The sequence below is a fragment of the Lactuca serriola genome, chromosome 3 (genome assembly GCF_051521515.1).
Source record: "Lactuca serriola cultivar US96UC23 chromosome 3, Lser_US96UC23_V15, whole genome shotgun sequence".
NCBI lineage: Eukaryota > Viridiplantae > Streptophyta > Magnoliopsida > Asterales > Asteraceae > Lactuca > Lactuca serriola.
This window is the reverse complement of record NC_136410.1, coordinates 2606148-2612427: the sequence shown is the minus strand read 5'-3', so window position 1 is coordinate 2612427 and position 6280 is coordinate 2606148. Positions and strand designations below refer to the sequence as shown.

Here is a 6280-nt window from a genome sequence, read left to right as displayed (position 1 = left end):
CCCACATGTTGTTGTGTTCAAATTCAGCTAACTCTTCTTGCATTGCTTTTACCCAATCTGCATCTTGTAAATCCTCTTTGATTCCTTTAGGATCTATCATGGATAGAAAGCTTGCATATAGACATTCATTCTTGGTTGCTGAACGAGTCACTACTCCAGAATCTAGATCGCCTATGATTTGATCGACTGGATGATCCTTTGTCCATTTTTTGAGGTGAGCTTCCTTATGGATGTGAGGAGTGCAAACTACCTCATATTGTTCTCTTGGACAAGGAGGGTAGTCAGAAGGAAATGTTCCTTAAAAAATATTGTCTTGGAAGAGTCTAGAACTACCTGAAATAGGTGGTTCCCCTTCAACTGTTGCATGCTTGAATTCAACAGATGGAGTAGACGTGAAGGAACTTGAGGGTCTGGAACCAGTCGAGTGGGGTTCCTCCTGAAACCATGGACTGGATGGTTTGGAGGATTATAAAGTACCTTTAAGAATGGAACCGTTCAAAGGTGGTTCACCCTCGAAAGATGCAGTGACTGGTGTGATGACTGGTCCAGATTAACGATGGGAGGTTGGGGTAGAAGGTTCAGAAGATGGTTCCCCCTCAACCGGAGCTTTGGTTAAACTGAAGAAATGAGAAAAATCCAGTTAACTTAGACTAGAGTAGTCCAAGTGTTGAAAATACTGAAACAAAGTTTCAGAATCGTCAAGTGGCAAGTAATGCGGAAAAGTGTACAAAGAAAAGAATCCTTAGTTAAGATTATAAGCTATTTTTTTAGCTATATTTCTTTAACTAACAATTCCTTTTATTGTTTTGTTCTTTTTTCTCGCCTTTTTCAAGACATGGCTGCCATAGAAGATGGTCTAGTGTTTTAGCTTGTCTACTGTTCATCACATTTCAACACCTGATTATAAGCTATTGTTTCAGCTCTGATACTAACTGAACAAATGAGAAAAATTCAGTAAACCTAGACTAGAGTAGTCCAAGTGTTGAAAATACTGAAGCAGAGTTTCAGAATTGTCAAGTGGCAAGTAATGCAGAAAATAAAGAGTTGTGAATCACCAAGTTAATGATAAAAACGTTTTTTATATCTTCAAGATCAATGATTCAAAAGTGTCTCATATTCAACAAGATTCAGTTACAAGTGTTTGAATGATAGACAAGCAAAAACACTCAAATGGCTCTCTGAAGACTAACCTAAACAGCAATTGTGCAGAATGATCTGAAATGAGAAAGGAAGAGCAACTTTATAATGGATCCCAAGGGGCCTATTTATAGGCTTTGGAAAAGCCCATGACATGGCATGACCAATCAGGTGTTCACACTCTGATCTCGCAGAAATGGTCGCCGCTCGTCACCGTTCAATCCCTAGAGTCTGACATGGCCACCGACAGTACTGGGATTCCTCTTCCCCAAGTCATATAGGCTTCTATTCGACCCGATATCGTCAATTTCGTTCACTCCAATATCTCCAAAACCTCCCGTCAACTGTACGCCATTTCCCGAAAGGTCGGCCACCAGACCTCCGTCGAGTCATGGGGTACTGGATGTGCAATATCCCGTATTCCTCATGTTCCTGGTGGCGGAACTCACCGTGCCGGATAAGGAGCTTTCGATAACATGTGTCGTGTTGGACGCATGTTCGCACCGACCAGGATCTGGTGCCGCTGGCACAGGAAGATCAATGCCAACCATAAGAGGTATGTTGTTGTTTCAGCCATCACTGCTTCTGCTGTACCGTCGCTTGTGATGGCTCGTGGTCACCGTATTGAGTCGGTGCCTGAGCTTCCTTTGGTTGTTAGTGACTCTGCTGAGGGCGTTGAGGAGAATCTATGATGAAATTCATGTTCCTTTAAGCATCTGGATGTGCCTTTATTATACATGATGAGTCAAGTGCAGTCTTGCTGAGCCATCAATGTGATCATGTTGATCCATTGACTTGAGTTGAGCCACCAAGTGTTCTTGTTGAGCCATCAACTCTTGTTGAGTCATAGAGTTGTGGATGGGTTAACAACGTTTTTAATGAGCCATGCAAATTTCATGTAGATCGTGCACATCTCAAGTGAGCCATGCACGTTTCAAGTAGGCCATGCACATGTCATGTATGTCATGCACGTTTCGAGTAGGTCTTTCCTTAGGTGCCATGCACATCTCAAAGATATCATCCATGCATGCACCACCTTTTCTTTCTTGATTCTCAAGGCATCATTTTCGCGCTCGCGACTCAAGTTGAAATTCTCCTATTTATACTTGAGTACCATCCAAGCCTTATGGCCCCACATGTTGGCCCATACAAGCTCTATTTCGGCCCATTGGAATGTCATAGACAAGCTAAAACACTAGACTAGAGTGGCGGCCATTACTGAAGAAATGAGAAAAATTCAGTAAACCTAGACTAGAGTAGTCCAAGTGTTAAAAATACTGAAACAGAGTTGCAGAATCGTCAAGTGGCAAGTAATGTGGAAAATAAAGAGTTGTGAATCACCAAGTTAATGATAAAAACGTTTTTTATATGTTCAAGATCAATGATTCAAAGGTGTCTCATATTCAACAAGATTCAGTTACAAGTGTTTGAATGATAGACAAGCTAAAACACTCAAATGGCTATCTGAAGACTAATCTAAACAGCAATTGTGAAGAATAATATGAAATGAGCAAGGAAGAGCAACTTTATAATGGATCCCAAGTGGCCTATTTATAGGCTTTGGAAAATCCCATGACATGGCTTGACCAATCAGGTGTTGACACGTAATCATGGCTAAGTCATCAGTTGACACCTTTGCCCTACTTAACGGAGATTGGATGGAATATTCCAATTCCGTTAGTATTCTGTTAAGGTTCCATCCAATTTATGAGTCTTCATAATTCTTGAACCTTCTTGATCAATATTGAAAAAGTGATGAGCAGCATGAGCATCATGTTGCTCAATTGTCTTCTTAGATGTCATCAACTTCTAGAAGTGTTGTTGACCAAGTTGAGTTGTTACTTGAGTGTTGTATTGTGACTTGAACTTGAAGATGTACCACCACATGTTCATGATAGGTCATGGGCGAAATTCATATTCCTTTGAGTATATGGACATGCCTTTATTGTACATGATGAATCATGTGCAGACTTGTTGAGCCATCAATGTGATCAAGTTGATCCATTGACTTGAGTTGAGCCACCAAATCTTGTTGAGTAATAGAGTTGTGGATGAGTCAACAATGTTTCTGATTAGACATCGATATTTCAGATGATCCATCAGTGTCTTGATGCTCCACATATGATCTAGATGTGCCATCTGAGATCATGAAAATTGAACTAGCTTTCTTCAAGTGATCCATGTCAACAGAAGGTGCTCCATGTAAGCATCAAGTGCTCCAACATCTAATTCTTCAAACACTTGTTGAATCTTCAGTATCTTTCCAACCTGAAACATTCTAATAATGCTTGTTAGAGAGATATATAAAAGGACTCAACTTATTTTAAGTTACAATCACATACAAATATTTTCCAACAGTTTCCCCCTATGTGATGGTTACTGAAATAAGGAGTAAAAAATAATAAAAGAAATAAAAGAAATAACATGCATAACGAATTTTAAAAGAAAATGAACTACTAGCAACAAAAGAACAATGTTCACCAGTCGTGCCTTGAATGTATGCACTTTACCATCCTTGTCTGTCTTCTTCTTGAAGATCCACTTGCACCCGAATGTCTTGCGACCAGGTACATTATCAAGAAAGTACTAAACTTGATTGTCATACATGGATTGAATCTCTTTGTCTATAACCTCCTTCCACTTTGTAGACTCTGGGCCCGCCATGGCTTCCTTGAAGTTGTTATGTTAATCCAAATTTATCAATGTACTATCACTGATAAAAGCATCACCTTCAGCTGTTATGTGGAAAGCATACAACACAGGTGGAACACTAACTCTATTGGAACGTCTTAGAGGTAAGGACCCATGTAACGCCCCGTTCCTAAGAGTACTTAATTGTGAGTCCCCGAGATTTAAGAGGAAAAAGTATTTTGGTCATCTTGTGGGAAAAGTGGAAATAGGGTCAGCCACTATATAAGGAACATGTTGGTTCATACCCTAGCCTCCCTAAGCTCTCCCTTAACCTTAGAAACCCTAGAGATCCGTTCCACCTCCATTGTTGGGTGTGTTTGGCCTTGAAAAGCTTATTTTGGCAAATGAGAGGCTAGAAGAAGAAAGAGGAAGTTGTCAAGGAAGGAGTTGAGTGGCTGGAGCTTGTAGATATGGAAGGATATCATCCTTTGGAGCCTATTTGAGGTATAAAGCTTCTTGCTTCTCATTTATATTGCATAGATCTAAGTGTTATGAAGCTTTGACACCATTCTTGTCCCAAAAGTCCTCATCTTGATGCATGTTTTGAGTTGGGGGAGATTATCTGTCCTTTCAGACCTTTGGAGAGGTCTTGAGTGAGAAAAATAAGGTCCCAAGGGCTATGGTTGTTCCATGTGTGAGATATGTAGGTCTTAAAGGATTGAGACCTTGGATTAAGAGCTTTATGGACGTCCCAAGTGATAAGGTTTGAGACTTTATGAACCTTAGGCATATTTGGCCTAAGGATCTGAAGTTTGGGCTTAAGAGCTTAAACCATTGAGACGTTATGTGATGTTGTTGAGCAGTGAGGTTACGCCCCGCGTAACCTATGAGTACGCCCAGCGTAGCAGGCCAGTGTCCCGATCCCATGTTGCGAGCATTGTTGTACGCCTAGCGTACCCCATCTGTGGCATTTTCAATTTGGGCCTTATAATTTGGGCTGTTGGTTTTTGGGCCGTGATTGGACATTATGGATAGAGTATTGTGGGCCCATTGGCTGTTATGGATCATGGGTCTAGGCCCATTTGGTGAGGTCGGCCCAATTTAGTAAATTGGGACAACAGTGGGCTTGCTTCGGACTTTTGGACTTTGGGCCATTGGTGGGCTTGGGAGCTTACCTAGTGTTGGGCCGGATTGAGTTAAGGGTAAAGTGGTCAATTTACCCTTGGAAGAGTATTGTGCTTGGCCTAATGATTATTTGTGCTATGTTGCCTAGTTCGGTTGTTTCGGTGAGTCGGTGATTCCAGAATCTGCTTCTTCAGTTCAGAGTTTTGCCAGTGCGAGGCGAGTTATCCTCACTATATCAACAGGGTCTAAGGCACCAAGGCCGGCCCTTTATCGAATTGAGATCCGGGTATTTGTTTTTATGTTATTGCTTTGATATGTTTGCATCCTGGTAGCTAGGATGGTATATGTTAGAGACCTGGTTGAGGTCGGTATCCTGATATGTAGGGTGATGCTATGCTAGTGACCAGTTAGGTCGATATACTGGTTAGGATGATGATATGTTATGTGATCTGTTTGATCGGCTTGTTGACTGTGAATTGTTATATGATTGTATGTTTATGTGCACATGGTTGTTTGGACTGGAGTTGGGTTGAGGCGGGTCCTGCTTTGTGCTGTAGGCCAAGATACCTAGGGCGGAACGGTTGTCCCGGAGGCCCAGTGAGCGATCCGGATAGGCTGTAGGCCCCAAGAAGGCGGACCAGACGTGCCGAGGCTCGGAGAGTGGACCAGGCCGACTGAAGGCCCGGTACGGGCGGACCAATCACACTGCAGACTCGATGTATGTGGTTAGATTCGGAGAGTGGACCAGGTGGATTGAAGGCCCGATGCGGGCGGACCAATCACACTGCAGACTCGATGTATATGGCTAGACTCGGAGGGTGGACCAGGTGGACTGATGGCCGGTGCGGCGGACCAGTCACATAGTAGACCCGAAGTGCATGGCTGTTCTATGATCGGATATGTTATGGCATGTTATGCGTGTATGGTATATGTGGTTGGTATTTTGGGGATATCTTACTAAGCTTCCGGGCTTACAGTTGTGGTTTAATGTTTTTTAGGTTCTTCAGGAGACTGTGGCAAGGCGAAGGCGTGATCGTACCGCTCCTCACGTTTATGTAGTGATGTGATTCTGGGAATACTCTAAATTAATTATATTGAAAACCTTTTCGTAATAATTTAACTTGTTTTTGAAAAGTTTAAATTGGTTGGAATTTTTCGGTCGTTACAAGTTGGTATCAGAGCCTTGGTTTGAGTAAATTGGAGGAACACTCGTGTGACTCCAGTCTCAAATCGAGGATGGTTTTTAAAAGAAAATTTAAAATGGTTTTCAAAATGAGTAAAGGAGGACACGGAGGTACGATCAGCCGGAGCCAGTAAGTAACCCCAAAATACCGTACATGATATTTTTTTTGAGCTTTGATAGAATAGCATGCTAGTGCTAGGCTAA

The 6280-nt window shown here is 42.0% G+C and overlaps 1 pseudogene; it reads left to right on the top strand.

The window, feature by feature from the left end:
* Positions 1–1286: 1286 nt before the first annotated feature.
* LOC145094215 (large ribosomal subunit protein uL4 pseudogene) lies at positions 1287–1829 on the top strand (annotated as a pseudogene).
* The last annotated feature ends 4451 nt before the right edge of the window (positions 1830–6280 follow it).